Source organism: Narcine bancroftii, chromosome 1 (assembly GCF_036971445.1).
Source record: "Narcine bancroftii isolate sNarBan1 chromosome 1, sNarBan1.hap1, whole genome shotgun sequence".
Lineage (NCBI taxonomy): Eukaryota > Metazoa > Chordata > Chondrichthyes > Torpediniformes > Narcinidae > Narcine > Narcine bancroftii.
In genome coordinates this window covers 348,859,815-348,876,968 of record NC_091469.1, presented here as the reverse complement: position 1 = coordinate 348,876,968, position 17,154 = coordinate 348,859,815, and the positions used below count along the sequence as shown (strand labels likewise).

General features: G+C 38.6%; 1 long non-coding RNA gene across 1 annotated transcript; it reads left to right on the top strand.

The window, feature by feature from the left end:
• The first annotated feature begins 1,382 nt into the window (after positions 1-1,382).
• LOC138752527 (uncharacterized) lies at positions 1,383-11,372 on the top strand. The gene is made up of 3 exons (XR_011350722.1): positions 1,383-1,498; positions 9,197-9,291; positions 11,204-11,372. It is a non-coding gene; the product is annotated as an uncharacterized lncRNA (long non-coding RNA).
• Positions 11,373-17,154: the final 5,782 nt, after the last annotated feature.

The window sequence follows — 17,154 nt, the reverse complement described above, 5'->3', positions numbered from 1 at the left end:
CAGTTAAAGAGTACAGAATGGAAGCAGTGAGGTGTACATTTTTTTGTCCCCTTTTCTACCCATCTCCTCTCATCACCCAGCCCCCACATATGTAAATCATAAAGTTCTGTAGACACTGTGATTGAAGTAAAAACCCAAAATGCTGGAGAAGCTCAGAAGGTCAAACAGTGTCCTTTACGTGGCAAAGGAATAGATATATAAACTATGTTTCGGGCTTGAGTCCTTCTCCAGTATTTTGTGCCTTTACTACAGCCCCCACATATTATCATCCTCATCTTTGATTGCACCCCATCTCCCACACTCTTTCCCTTTTTCCAACCATTCTCACCTTCCATCTCAGGTCACTTTTGTTTTCTAACCCTGTATGACTTATCACTCTCTACCTGAGCACATCTCTCTCTCTCTCTCTCTCTCTCTCTCTCTCTCTCTCTCTTGCTCTCTCATTCTCTCTCTCATTCTCTCTCATTCTCTTTCACATTCTCTCTCTCACATTCTCTCTCTCTCACATTCTCTCTCTCTCACATTCTCTCTCTCTCACATTCTCTCTCTCTCACATTCTCTGTCTCTCACATTCTCTCTCACGTTTTCTCTCTCTCACATTCTCTCTCACGTTCTCTCTCTCTCTCTCTCTCTCTCTTATTCTCTCTCTCTTGTTCTTGTTCTCTCTATCTTCTCCCTTCCTCCTTCTTGCCTCTCTCTGCCATGTTTCACATCTACCTGGTTCAGCAATCTCACATGGTGCCTTTGATTCACCTTTCCCACCGTGTCCTTTTAGCAAAGGCTTTTTAATTTCATTTAACCAATCTCGATAATGTTTTGGCTTGAAACACCATTCTCACTTTATTTCCCACTGATACTGCTGAGTTCCTCCAGCAGATTATGTTCAGTTTATGATGCAAATTATTTCTTACTAATCACAGAACACTTGTGGTGTAAGGATTACTTAAGATGGTATGCGAGTTGAAAGAAAAAGGTTTGAAAACCACTGGCCTAAACGATTGAGAGCAAACAATGAGAAGCTGGGGGAAATCAACAGGTCAGACAGCAACCATGGAGAGAAATGAACAGTCAATATTTCATGTCGGGACACTTTTTTAAAGCCTAACCTCCGGATATTGCCTGACCTGCTGAACCTCTCCAGCTTTTCATTGTTTGCTCAAGATAACAGAATTTTCAGTTGTTGAGTCCCTCAGCTAAGCTTTCGAGATTTTGGTCAAGACTGAGAGGAGGCAATATGAATAAAATACTAGCACTGAATAACAGAGACTGGCCACTGAAAGCAGTAGGCATGTTTAACATCACTGACTGAGGATTGCATTGAAGCATCAGCATTGGTTATTGTGTGCTCATTTTGGTGTCATTGCACACTGCGAATCCATAACCTTGAGACTCAGTTATAAGTGAGACAACTTTCCTCCAAGCTATCAGTGACCCCTTGGAGTAAGGTCATGTCACTCACAAACTATAATATTCATTTCAACTTCATTCTTCAGATCTGGTAAGAAACAGACCTTTTAAAATGGTGTTGTGAAGAATGGGTGGATGAGAACTCTAGGGAAGCTAGTGATTAATAGGCTCAAATTGTTTTCAACATGTGAGGGTATCCATTGATTTCCCTTGTTCCTGCATCTGGCTTATCCTCTTCAGTTGTGAAATTTTGTACATTTTGAGTATTTTAATCTACGAAGATAGAGACATTGGGAAGACAAAGAAAGTCAACAAGAATTAGAGAACACAGCACAATGGTACAGGGCTGCGGAAGGGGCACAGCATTGGCATGACGATTAACTAATGATGCATTTCTGACACCTCAAAACAAAATTGTTGAGAATTTGCACATGACATAAAGAAATAATGAAAGCACACCCTGCTGTGGCTGAAAGACACTCTAAACATTTCCTCCGCAGTTAAAATACTTTCATAGCTCCATCGCCTTCCCTTCAGGAGTTGTCTTATTGTAATCCCCAAGAGGATGCAATGCATTTTGACCATAGAACTGCCATTAATCATTTCACATTGCATCTATTCCTTGAAGAACTGCATGTAGCTTTATACTCTGTTATTTAGTTCTGAACAGTGGAAGAAATCACTTTGAATTTAACTATTTCATTGCATTCTCCTTACAAATTTTAGAACAAATAAAAACATCTCCCATTAATTAGTTGTCAGAATTGTTCAGTTATTCCTCATAAATTGTCAGAGAACGTTTCATTTCAGTTGATTTGTTTTTGGTTTGAAGGGGTCTATTATTGAAGAGCTCCATCTTGTGTCCGCCTGGACATATCACAGTTCAAAAGTAAAGTGGTGTAAAATTGGTCAGGGATTCTGTTTTGCTGCAGGCATTAGTTTTTCAGTGGACATCAATCCTGGCCTGAATTGTGAAACATATCTGGCAGGTTTAACCAGACTATGTTGAGCTCTACACTGAGATATCATTTCACCTCAGGCAGGCTCTTACTTCTCCTTCAAATTGCAGGATTTGTAACTCTTCGGCAGTGATTCAACAAGCTGCTACAGGAAGGAGCAGAAAATCAGTAACACAAGATGGGAGGTGGTCAAAATAAAGCTAAATAAATGAAAATATTCTGGTACCTTTCACAAAAAGTTCATTGTCAAAAAAAAACTTGCTGGATGTCATTATTTCTTTAATCCAATTGTCAGTATTTAACCTTTGTGGCTTTTCAAATTCATAGATGACAACTTCATGGATAATGGCAACTACCAGAAGTTTATCAGAGCAGTGTAGTGTAAATAAATTATCAGTGAGTCATTTACTGGATCCTTCAGTTGTTGCCAATGAATTTGTAATCAATGTCACTAACTGAAGGGAAGATCAAAAGACCTAAGCAATGTCTTCTTTGGCTTGGCTTCGCGGTCGAAGATTTATGGAGGGGTAATGTCCACGTCAGCTGCAGGCTCGTTTGTGGCTGACAAGTCCGATGCGGGACAGGCAGACACGGTTGCAATGATTGCAAGGGAAAATTGGTTGGTTGGGGTTGGGTGTTGGGTTTTTCCTCCTTTGTCTTTTGTCTGTGAGGTGGGCTCTGCGGTCTTCTTCAAAGGAGGTTGCTGTCCGCCGAACTGTGAGGCGCCAAGATGCACAGTTTGAGGCGATATCAGCCCACTGGCAGTGGTCAATGTGGCAGGCACCAAGAGATTTCTTTAGGCAGTCCTTGTACCTCTTCTTTGGTGCACCTCTGTCTTGGTGGCCAGTGGAGAGCTCGCCATGTAACACAATCTTGGGAAGGCGATGGTCCTCCATTCTGGAGACGTGACCTACCCAGCGCAGTTTGATCTTCAGCAGCGTGGATTTGATGCTGTCGGCCTCTGCCATCTCGAGTACTTCGATGTTGGAGATGAAGTCGCTCCAATGAATGTTGAGGATGGAGTGGAGACAACGCTGGTGGAAGCGTTCTAGGAGCCGTAGATTAGCTTATAAGCAATGTACATTGGTAGAAATTGACCATGTGCTCCCTCAAGCTGTAGTCATGTCAGCTTAAGCCACTTTCAGGTGGAATAGCTGGGAGAATGTGGCTCTGGAGCAGGCTGCAGGTGTGTGCAAAGCGACATTCAGGTGGCAGCGCTGAAGCTGCTATTCTAGAACCTGAAAGGACATCAGTGGGGAGAGGCACTGAAGAGTAAACACCAGCTCTTGTCAACTGTAGCCATAGTCCCACCAGTTTTCAGGTGCCTAGGGGGAGCGCTTGGAAGTTGAGAATACACATACCCAAGGAGGGTTAGTAAGTACTCCTTGGGTCATGATTCTCTGCTTTCAGGTGGCCTCCCAACAGCTGCATTCAGGTAATTTAGGCGGCTTTACGTTGGCCACCTGAAAGCGGCTTTAGATACTCCCTCATTGCTTCCCTGATATTGGACAGGATGTCTCTTAGTAAGTGTCCTAGCATTGGCCTTGGTGCCCTGAAGTCCCCATAGTGTCCTGGTAAGTGGAGTGTTAGATAAAAACATAAGAATATTCTAGGAGCAGGAGTAGGTCATCTGACCTGTCAAGCCTACACTCATTAAATAAAATCATGGATGATTTGGTCATAGACTCAGCACCATCTAACTGACTTTTCCCATTAACCCTTAACTTCCCTACAATGCTAACATTGCTCTAAAATATGTCTAAGGAAGCAGCTTCCACTGCATAGAATTCTACAGATTCATTGGAGAAACTCAACAGATCAGACAGCATCCACTGGAAGTAAAGGGTAAACAACATTTTTGTTGTTTGCTGCAGGCTTGAAATGTAAATTACCCTTTACTCCCTTTGGGTGTTTCATGGCCTGCTAGGTTTCTCCAGCATATTTGACCGCAGCATTTGCAGATTTTTTTTTGTTTATCTCCACAGATTCAGAACTCTCTGCATAAAACAGTTCCTCCTAAATCTCTTCCCCCCCCCCCCGCCCCCATCTTAAGGCTATTTTCCCTAGCTTTAGTCTCTCCTATCAGCAGAAACAACATTCCTGCCTCTATCTTGTCTATTCCTTTCATAATTTTATATGTTTCTATAAGGTCCCCTGCCATTTCTGAATTCCAGTGAGTACAGTCCCAGGGGACTCAATCTCTCCTCATAGGCTAATCCCCTCATCTCTGGAATCAACCTGATGAACCTCCACCACTAAAGACAATTTATTTTTTTCTTAAATATGGAGACCAGAAATGCATGTAGTACTCCAGGAACAGCCTCACCAGTACCTTATATAGTTGCAGCAGGATCTTAAATCCAATCCATCTCGCGATGAAAGCCAGCATTCCATTTGCTTTCTTGATTACTGCTGCACCTGCAAACCAACCTTTTGTGATTCATGTACAAGCTCTCCCAAGTTCCTCTGCATGAAAGCATGCTGAATTCTTTCCCTTCTTCAATAATAACTGATCTATCCTTCAAAATAAGTGACTTCCCACTTACCAACATTTATCTACCAGATCCTTTCTCACTCAGTTAATTTATCTATATCTCTCTGCAGACTCTCTGAATGCTCTGCACAATTTTCTTTTCCACTCAATTTACTGTCATCACCAAACTTGGATATGTGGCATTTGGTGTCCTCTTCCAAACTATTAAATAAATTTGTGAACATTTCTAGAGCTCGCACCAACCTCTGCAGCATTCTGCTCATCACTGGTCGTTATGCAGAAAAATACCCATTCATCTCAACTCGCTGTCTTCTCTTGATAAATCAATCTTCCATCCATGCTGATACTCCCAACTCCATGTGTAGAAGAATGATTTTGCTGGTGTCTGCGGGGATTTGGAACCAAGGGTATTGTTTTTGCTCCATTTTGTCTTCCTTAGTTTCTTTGTCTCTGTGTTTTATTTTTACCGCTTCACCTATGGACACATTGTATTCAGGTTTTGGGTGGGAGTCTCATGTAATACCCTCAGATGCTGGATGAGCCTGCATTGGTGCTGTGGCTACTAAGGCTGATTGCAAGGCTTGAGGCAAGACAGCCTCTTGGACCTGGGGCAGATACGGGGGTGGGTGCACCCAAAAGGAATCATCTAACTTCTCATCCTCATCATTTTACAAAAATAGTATTGCCATGCCTGATGATGGACCCCTAGGGTTTTTCTTTTTCATTACCTGTTTATTAAACATTTGCTGCTTAGCTCTGTCTTCATCTCTCATTTGCTTTTTCTTTTGATTATCATACCATTCACATTCTGCCTGCAGGATCTCCTAGTCTTTTAATGCACCTTCTCATGTACATAATGCTATTCCCCTATGACTTTCAATTATTCCTCCAACTATTTTCCTTGGATTTTTGCCATACCTTTTGACCTTGTTCTCTCTGTTCTCATATACATTTCCTCTATTTCTGTCCTGCAATGATTTTTCAGCTTTTTCAGCATCTTGTATTGACCATGTTCCCCCTTTTGATTAGGTCTCAATACCCAGCCTGTTTATTAAGACTATTGACAGCAATCGAAAATCTTTATCATACTTCGGGTACATATTACACATTTGCTGTGCTGGGGCAGTTCCATCTACCTTATCCATTTGCTGTCCCATATCTTATCTCCTGCCTGTCTCACAAATTAAATCCTTTTTTACAGACCTCTCTGGCCAAATGTTCAAATTAATTTTAACCTCTGATAACAATATAATCTTACCACTGCAGTCATGTAACATTAAACCTTATTTCTCACTGACCTGCATGCTTTATTTCTTTTGGTTCTTTTGTGGATCTCAGTCGGGAACCAGATCAACCTCAGAAGAGGGACCACAATGTTCCCGGGCGTGGGTATTGGAGTCCAGGCTCAAGGGTCCCAGAGGTGCCCTGTCAACTCCATCCGATGTCCCAGTATCACTGTTGCCGCTTATTCCATCCTTGTCAATCATTTCTGTGAGAACCTTGCTGACTACACCAATGTGGACATCAGCCCATGCCTCTAAAATGAAATCAGACTGCCAAAGAATGCACAGTAAAAATATCTCTTCAAAGCGTGCATATTAGAGATATTAATTTTTTTATACAGGAAGTGAGGATGACTAGTCAGGAGATATCACAAGCAGACATCTTTCTGAAGTCTCAGCTCTCACTTCAAAGAAATAGATTGTTGCTTCTATATTTACACAATTTCAAATGAGTAAGGGGCAGGATAACCCTCACTCTAAATGTTAGCATCATTCTATATAGGAAAAAATGGTTTCCCAGACATCTGGCTTTTTGGTGTTTACTTTTCATAAGACAAAATAGAATATATTATGGTCTGAGATTGCCCCCCCAAAAATACAAAACTACTGATGTTTATGTGAACTTTATCTTTATTTTGTATTGTATCTGTCCTTGCAGAGTCTGCACAATCAGTGCTTATTCTCAAAGGTCATATTTGCAGCTGTCTAACTGTTTTCAGCCATCTTATGTCACACAAAAGGTTTGTCAGCCATCTTGTATTTAAAAAAAAGCTTTAGCATTGAGATACAAGTCAAAACCATTAAAATATAAATGAGATATAAATAATTCTTCTACACATGCATCCTTATCATCTGTAGGCCTTTGGTGCAAATCTAAGTTTCCAACATCCTCTTGTTGTTGTTCTCTATCCACTGCATTCATTATATCCTAAAAGAACACCAGTAACTTTGTCAATCAGGACCGGCTCTTCCTGAATCTATGCTGCATGTGCCTGATAAAACAGTTTCTATCTAGATGTCTTGTTGTTTGTCCTTATGATAGCATCAAGCATTTTCCCAATGACAGACGTTAAGCTAACTGGCCTATTAATACCTGCCTCTTGCCTATGTCTCTTTAAAAAAAAAAAAAAAATGGTGACTGTTGCTGTTTTCCAGTCTGCTGGGGCCTGCCCAGAGTCTGGAGAATTTTGGTAAATTATTACAAATGCCTCTTCTATAACTTCTGCTATTTCTTTCAATACCCTGTGAGGCACCATCAATAATCACAAAAGACTAAAGTTGTGAAATGGATAGGCTTTTATTAACTTTAGACTGGAACAGCCATCAATCTCATTGACTGATCAGGAAGAATGGAATTGGGAGCATGCAAAGGGCTATGGATAAGATTAGTCTCAGGAGGCGTGTCTAGCCGGCAGCAGCCAATCATAGCATAACAGTGGTTTACCACATCCAAGGAACTTTTTTACCTTGGGTATGAAAAATACTTTAGGCTCCTTTAGGGCCATTAGCTTGCTCAGGACAATCTTTTTAATGATAGTGTTTCTATTGAGGTACTCAACCCCTATCGCATACATAACATCTTTTTTGTACGTGATCTCTACCATGAAGACTGGAAGTTTTTGGGAGACTCAATCATTTCTGCACTGCCCAATATTAATTCCACCTTCTCATCTACCAAGGAAATGCATTCACTTAGGACAATATTTTTCACTTAAAAAAATTATAACCTAAAACTTCCATTATCTGCATTTCTATTTTAATTTAATTTTGACTTACAGGATGGTAACAGGTCCTTTCAGTTCATGAACCCATTCTGTCCAAATACCCCAATTAACCTTCCACCCCAGTACATTTTGAAGAGTTGGAGGAAACCCACGCAGACACAGACAGCATCAGATTCAAAACCAGGCTGCTGTTGTAATAGTGTAGCACAAACTACTATGCTGACCCATGTTAAATTTACTTTCATAACCTATCTTCCCTTTCCTTATCATTTGCTTTTTAAAGTTTTCCCAATCTTTCTGCTTCTCACTACTCTTGGTGACTTTGTATGCATTAGCTTTTAGCTTGATGAATACTTTTATTCCCTTAATTTTCCATGGCTGGCTCTCTCCATCTTTAATATCCTTGCTTTTAATTAGAATATACTTCTGTTGTGAAACAAAAATAAATTTGAGTTGATTGTGACAATTCACATTGAAAATCTTTCACTGTTCATCAACTGCCCTTCAAAGTAGCCTATATGTCTTCCTCACCCAAATTCCTCAGTGTCAATGTCTTGGAAAATCTATCCTAGGGCCTCCATGTCGATGCAATCATGAAGAAGGCTCACCAGTGGGTGTACCTTGTTGGAGTTTGAGAAGATTTGGTATTTCACCAAAGACTGGCAAATTTCTATAGCTTGATTGTGGACAGCATTCTGACTAGTTGCACCACTGAAGGTGCCAATGCACAGGACAGAAAAAGGGTACAGAAAGTTGTGAACTAAGCCAACGCATGGGCATCAGTCCTCACTCCATCGAGGACATGTCTCAAGAAAGCAGCCTCTATCATTAAGGACCCTCAACAGCAGGTCATGCCCTCTTCTCACTGCTACCATCAAGAAAGTAGAGCAGGAGCCTGAAAATGAACATACAATGGTACAAAAACAGCTTTCCCCTTTCTTCCATTAGATTTCTGAATGGACAATAACCAAAGACTATTTCTCATTTTTTTCTCTTCTTTTGCACTTATTTATTTATTTTTTTTAAATAATGGATTAACGCAAATGTATTTATAGCAACTTCTGTGCCAGTAATTCACAATAATGCTGTTCCAATACAATAAATTTCGTGACACATGTTCATGAAAATAAATTCTGATTCTGATTCCATTTAGTCTCCCTTGTCAAGCATGATACATTGGTTTTAGATCAAACTACTCTACCTTCATTTTTTATGAGAAATCCAATTATAGCGTGATCACACTTTCCTAGAAAACCTCTAATTACAACATCATTAATTTACCTGTCTCATTGAAGAGGACCAGATCTAATAAAGCATTTTCGCTTGTAGGTTCAGTAACATGGTCTTCAAGAAAACAATCAAGGATGGATTCCATGAAGTCCTTCTTCAAGACTACCTCGAACAAACTGATTCAAAGGACAAAGGTTTATTGTCACGTAATAAACAATGTTTCACTATTATTGTTTGCATTTTACAAATTTCTTTTATGATTTCCATACTTTATAAAAGTTATATTTGCAGTTTACATATTCATGCCCCTTTTTATATTGTCCTGTAAGCTAAAGGATTACTGCCCATGGTATTGTCACAATAGTGAATTCCGTAAGTGCAGTTTGTTTGTTTGTATTTGATTATATAAATATCACAAATGGTTGATTCAGTAACTTAAAGAAGTGTTTTATTTCTATCTTTAAAGTGAGAAAGGTTTAATCTTGTAATCATATTCAAGCAATAAAATATTCTTCTGTTGGGCACTATTCAAGCAGAACACAGCAGGGACATGCCTGAAACATAAAAGTCCCAGGAACTCTTGAAATGGGGAGGACGTTTCCACTTCTGGGAGAATCTAAAATTATGATACCATTAAGGCTGGCCATTGTTTCTGAAGCACATGGTACAGAACTACCAATGATCTAGCCAGAGGCTTCTGCAACAACTTGGTGCAATAATTTAATTTTTAAATTTATTTTGAATGTTACATAGAGATGCAGTGAAGTAATTGGTCCTTCTGACCCATTACCCTGTGCTTCCCAAATACACCCACGTAACGAATCAATCAACTAGGTAAAAACACAGAAATGCTGGAGGAACTCAGCGTGTCATGCAGTGTCTATATGAATTAAGATATATAATTGAAGTTTGGGGCCTGCAAACTTGAACAAACTTGAACATCTTTGGAATGTGGGAGGAAACTGAGCACCTGGGGGAAACCCGCGCATTTATGGGGTACAAAAGAATGCTTTCTTCAGAATTCAAATTACTGGTGATATCAATGCAAATGTTACCATGGCCAGATTAAGGCCAACTGATGCCCTAAGTAAAGCCCAACAACGGTTCCCCCTCGACCCTTCCATTGTCAAAATGACAAAACATTAAGTGCTGAATGTGAAATAATAGATTAAAATATCAGTTTTCTTCCAGGCCAGTCCCCAAAATTATATTAAAAATAACCTGCATTTACTGAATATGCTTTTTTATTTCATTTATTGAGCTTTATGTGGGGCTCTAGTTCATGATAAATCCAGCCTGGAGAAAACTCCGTGGTGTCCCCTTCCCTTGGTTCCCTAAGTACGTGCTTATTTTGCTTAATGGTTAACCTAGGCCTGAATGTTACCCTTTCAATGTAATATTTCACTGAAACATGCTTTGGTACGCAATAATGAAATGGACAGCATGGCCCCTCAAAGCCTCCTGCTGTGTTTAATTACTAGGTGCACAATAACGCTGTTGCAATACAATAGGTGGTGTAAAGAAGGTTACCACTCTGAAAGAAACATTCGCGCAATCAAAATATATATCAACTTGCAAATCTCACCAGTGCACGTCTAAACGAAAAAAGAAAAGTGCAACTGTGCAAACTCAACATGAGCAAAATATACTTAAAAGTATTTAATGGTGCTTTTATTCCATTCTTAAAAATCATAGCATGTGGACATCAGTAATAAGTCAGATGATTAAAGTCCACCATTCCTCTTTACTCCTGAAGTGCTGGTATTCCTTGGGGAACTGCTGAGGAAGAAAGAATAACAAAGATCGGAAAATCCCTCATGTCTAAATAGCTCCACTAATCCTTTCCCAGAGACACAACTGGAGATTAGGACAATCCCCTAAGAAAGTCGCGATGGAATACACCACAATTTTGAGAATGACAAAAGGTTAGATTCCACACACTGAGGGAGACATGACAGAAGAGAAACTTTCACCACCAGAAATATGCACAAAATCAGATGTAAAATAATTGATCATGTGTTTATCATTATGCATTTGTGTGTAACCAAAAGAAAAACGATTAAGCTTGAAAGATCTTTTTTAACTGTTCTTGTTTCCCATGCACAGAGGAATCTCCTACTTACCAGAATACTGATCTTTCACCGACACAAACAGAATCAGAAGCACCAAAGTTGTTGAGAATGTCAAATGCCTTACTATTTTGGGTAATTATGTGACTCGTAGTAAGAAATAAAAATGAAGTTTGATAGCTTTGGGCCCAAAGTTGGACTTAAAAGCCTGCATATTAGCATTATTAAGTCATGTAACTTTTAATTGGAAGATTGCAAGAAGACAGCAGACTCAATCTGGCTACCCAAGGGCTATAGAGTCTATGGCAAAGTCCACATGGCCCTGAATTTATCTGTTAAATTAATGGAGATACTTTCAGGTCAAATAATATAGAATAAGAACAAAAGAAAAATGGTTGTCATCCATAATGAATGCAGATGAAAGCAAGCTCATTGATATAGATTGGCATAGACATGTAGCCAGTCAAGACAAAGCAAGAGATGCCCAGTAGCCTTGAAGATCGCAAAGGCCTAGAAATTAATAGGCAGAAACCAAAGGTTAGATATTAACATCAAAAACTGTATAATTAAAGAAGTTGGTGCTTTCATTAAATAAGTTCAACTGTAGTTTAAAAGTCACAGAGAACAAATTATCGCATAGGCAAGATCAAATAATGTTTGAGTGCACAGGTGATATGGGTGGCATATCAATCAATATGGCTTCTAAAAATGGGAAGGAATTTCACATAATGCAAAATATTGAAAATATAGCTTCATGTTGATGTAGAGTGGGAACAGGTAAATAAAAGTGAAAGCACCAGCATTAAGGTTTAATTGTAAGAGGGTGGGGGAGGGGGAACGTCAGTTAGGTGATGCTGAACATAGAATAACAAGACAGACTATTTGAAGTCAAATAGGTTCTCAGAGCATGGGAACTTCTGATCATCCGAAGCTGTAAATGAGACTTGTACATTATTAAGGTCGATGAGTGTATCGTGAACACATTTTAAACAGTAAAAGTAGATTATTTCAAAGGTTAAAATAAAAAAAATTAATGACCAGAATATTGACATGAGCATCAGCAAAGGTACTGTCTTCATGGGCAGAAATACATACATATAGCAAAAATTTCAGCAGGGGATTATTTCCAAAGATCACATTGGATTCAAAGACGTATACTGGTGAAACACTGAAAACTGTGGGCCAGATGTGATAGACAGTTTCTCATAGTGACAAAAAGTTGAAGTTAATAATCATTGTGTCTTGATTATATTAACAAAAAGCCCCAATTGGAAAAGGGTTACATCAAGAAGTTAAATCCAGAGATCTTTCTTCTAAGTAATATAAGAAGTAAAGAACTTGGACTCGATTTGGATGGAGCACAAAAAAGATTTATTATGATAGCCTTAGCTGTAGCAAAAAAATGTATTAAGTCAACCTGGAAATTAGAAGATAGCCTGAGAATGCAGCAATGGTACATAGAAATGAATAAATGTATTCCATTGGAAAAAATAACATATAATTAAAGAAATGACATCACAGTATTCGAACAAATTTGGGAACCGTACATGGAACACAACAGAGAATCCTACCGCGAACCTCCACCATCTAAAATGATAGAAGGAGAAGAAGACGAAATGAACTGACCCAGTACGTAAAAGTAGATGACACAATTTTCTTGTTTATTTTCATTGTGTGTTGACATTATTTAATATGTTTAATGTATCATATATGTTGAACATTGAGTGAGTGGGGGGTGAAGGAGGGAGGGAAGGGAGGGGGAAAAGGGGAGAAAATGACACTGTGTATATTCAAGAGGGAAATGTTTGTGTGTATTTTAGTCAGTATGGCTCATAGTGTGAAAATTTAAAAAAAAAAGAAGTTAAATGTGGATTGGAAGAATGCACATAAAATTATTTTCCAACTAAATTTGGAAAAGTTGCTGGGCCAATACATGGATTTCTTCAAGGAGATGTATACAGATATTAAATGGCATGGTTCAAATTTGCAATGCAACATGTCAAATCATTTTTATGTTGACTGAGCTTTGGTGTCTTACACACTGAAGGTTTGAGCTGAAAACATACTCCTCATGGAGTGAAGGTCACTATCATAAAGAGTGAATAGCTGGAACCCATTGTTGTGGTGCTCAGAGTGGTTATGAATACAGGACAGATAGATTTATTTTGATAGATTTATTTTGATCGATTTATTAAGATAGATTTATTAGAATAATATGTTCGGACATGCAGTGAAGAACTTTCTTTCGTGTGTCATTTTCCATTTTCCAGTGACATTTTGGGGAAAAAAGAAAGGAAAATACAGAAAAAAAAGTCCTTGTCAAGGGTCACACCACCTCCAGCCATGGCCACAGTCACCAAGACATGGTCCTGCATGTTGAGTAACACTGGCGGAGGGACTGTGGATGCTGCAGTCTCCAGTGGGTTGCTCTTTATCATACTTCCTTGGTCATCCTTGGGTTGAGACGGAATCACGTTGTTCACGATCGGATTCACCACATGCCCAGACTAGGTCAAAGCAGTACTTTTCTTTCCCAAAAGGAGCATCATTGAACTAAAACATAATTACAACAATGACTAAATAAAACTAGATTAAATAAGAAAAATAAATAAAACTAGAATAAAAATCAACATTTTCTGCTGTGATGGAATTTAAACTCATATCTCAGACTCAGCTGTTGAAAAATATACCAAATATCTAACCAAATCCTAACTAAAATATGCCTCAACCATTTGGAAGTTTGTTGGTTTGTTTCGTGTGCACAATGTGCCATGGGGACAGGGAGGTGAGGTAATTGGAGTGTTTTGACTGCAGCTTTAATCAAGCTGTAGTAGGTTGACAGGAAACCCTCTTGTGACATTTACTTTTTCTCATCAGTGTTGTCTGCCGGCTGGCCAACCTCACCTTGGCAAGTTTTCTGATGCTAGCAAGCTTCCTTCTATGTTACTCCTCACTCTGGTAAATCAGCATGTCCAGCACATTTAACCTCTGAGTTACTCACTGCCACTGGCTTGGACATCCACAGACAAAATAGCACTGTTTCCATGAAGCATCCCAAACAATCACTAAACAGAAAACATTGTCACTCCCAGATCAGAGAGTAATAGATGTGATCAAATCCCATCATGATAGATGGAAAATTTAAATTGTTAATTAAATATATCTGGAATAAAAGTACCAATGTGTAATGATCAACATAAAACTATTAGACTGTTGTTTTTTTTTAAAGAGTGTAATTCAATAATACCTTTAGAGGGGAAATAAATCAGTCTGATTTGATTGTGGACACACAGCACTCTTGTGCCCATTGAAATGCCAGGCAGCCACCCCAATTCAATTGGTCATAAGGGGTAGCAATTAAATACTGACCAAAGCAATGAAGCTCATACCTAAGGGATGTGCATTTATAAAAAAAAAGTGATGGACATTTACCTCGATGGACACAAAAGGAAGTGTTTCACTACTTTAAAGAGTCAATTTAACTTTCTTGTTCATTTGGCAAATTCAATAAAGAATATTTGGAAAGTAAGCTGATGCACAATCTGCTTTATCTCCCATGATGGAATTTGTTTTCCTTCTCAGGAACCTAATTACTGTAATACCCCTAAAATCTGGAATTCAAGCAACCAGCAAAAAAAAAAAAATCAAGGAAAATAAGCAGGTAAAAAAATACGCAAACTGTTAGTTTGCCAAACCACGCAACATGCAACATCAAGCAACCAGAAAATTCGCCTAGCAGGCACCTATCAATCTTCATAGGTGCCGGATACCAGGGGTTTTATTGCATTACATTTTCTGCATTGCAAGTACATCTGACTTTAGGTTAGGAGATCTGTGTAAAACATTCCACATGCAGCACCTTGTACAAGTACAGCAAAACACTTTTACTCACCTATTCAATTCCTCATGCCTGCTGAGCAGGCCACCATACCTTTCTAACTGCTTGCTGTGCCTGAGCATGAGCTGATATGGTTATTCGCCTGGCGACTGAGTATTGTGCGCCAGTGCAAGTTTGTCACTGTCAGGATTGTAGTGATGGATTTACCACACCAATATAATGGATATGGATTTTTATGTTTGTGTCCCTTTATCATACAAGGAATGACTTCATGAGGCCCCACCCTCAAAGAAATCTGTTATTTGGTTATACTGTCACTTCATTCAAAAGGCTAAAGTTTTCTATCACATCATCCTTAATCCATCTAAATTCCAGGGAACTCAAGGCTAGTATATGTAACGTCCCTCACAATTTAACTCTGTGTTCTGGTAAGTATTGAATATTAACATTTGGAGACAAATTAAAAATGCACAAATGGCAGGCAAAAATCTTGGAGCTATAATTTTGTAGCCAGGGAAATAGCATAGTTCAGTAAGTTTTTCTGCTTCATTTTGAAATGGACAGGAGTCACTTGAATGGCAGCAAAGTAATTGGTCTGCATTCCTAATTGCATTCAATTCAAAAATTATTTTTTAATGCAACAAGCATTGTTGCCTTACTTCTTCATTCTAGACCATATTAAGGAACATCTGTCCAAAGGTCAATATTCATCCTGAGGTTTATATTCTCACCCAGGGCTCTTCATTTTGTGAACTCTGCCTTAATCAAGACACAATAATCCATGTGAGCAATTTATTAGTATATTTCATTTATAAGGCAGGAATTATGGCAATAGAACATACCAGCTTACTGTTTCACATGAATCTAGGGCAAGAATAGAGAATGTATCAATGCCCCTGGGCAGATTCTGATTCCTTTAGGGGAACATACAATTAAGTAGCAGTCTAATTGTTAGATTAATTATATCATCAGTTAAGCTGGACAGTGCTATGGTATATAACAAATAAAATTGTGTTATTTAATATTTTTGTACAGTACCTTTTCCAGTAAAATGACATTGTCCAGAAATTTACTGACAAACAGTGGGCATAAATGTGTTATTGGGTAGAAATAACACCTTTTATTTTGCCTGCAAAATCTGGTTCCACCAAAGTTGATTTAATCAAATTTTAGAAGTGGAGCATAGATGGCAGTTAATTCAATATTGTGCCTTTCTGGCCATAAGTTTTGACAAGGATTAGTTCTTGCATTAGATTCAGTTACTTGTTTTGAACCATAAAAAATCTAAATGACAAACAAAATATTCTGAAAATATTCAGTCAGTCAAGCGCTGAAGAGAAAATCGGAGTTAAAAATCCACATCAATGATTCTTCATCTTTCCTGATGCTAGTTAATCCACTGAATATTCCAAGCACTTTCTGGTTTTTTTTCCACGAATTTTACTCCTTTCAAAGTTCAGTAAAACAAACTTTAATTTGGACCCATTAGAGACTGCTTCCGTTATTCCTGTATGCACCTGTTTGCATTGAAAATGTCAGAACATAAAACCAAGAAAGCAGGAATAGACCATCCAGGCACTTTAGCCTGCCTTGTCATGCATTATGATCTGCCCCTGGTCTCTTCCCCTATTCAACACTAGTTCTACAGAACCCTCAATATCCTAATCTTTCAAAACTGGATCTACCTCCTCTTTAAATGAAACCTGTCTTTACACCGTTTGAGGTGGAGAATTCCAAAGATTTACCAGACTTTAAACTGAAAAATAAAATGATAAATTTTCTTTTGGATTGAATTGTTTCAGAACCTTGATATCCACCTTCTGAGCTGCGGTTATTTTTTTAATCATGTATCCTTCATTACCTATACATTAAAGCCTTTGATTATAGCATAAAATTATTGAGGACCCCTTCCATCCCATACACAGCATTTTTCAGCTGCACCCATCAGGAAAGAGATACAAGGCCAGACCTATCAAGATGAGAAATAGCTGTTTTCCACGGGAAATGAGAATGCTGAATTACCAAGGGAATTGCTCACAATAACCATGTGAGACTCTCATATTTCTAAAACAATATATATTTTTTTGTATATATAAATATTTGTTCTGCATATATATTGTTTGTCTGCATGTGTGTTATATCTGGCCTTG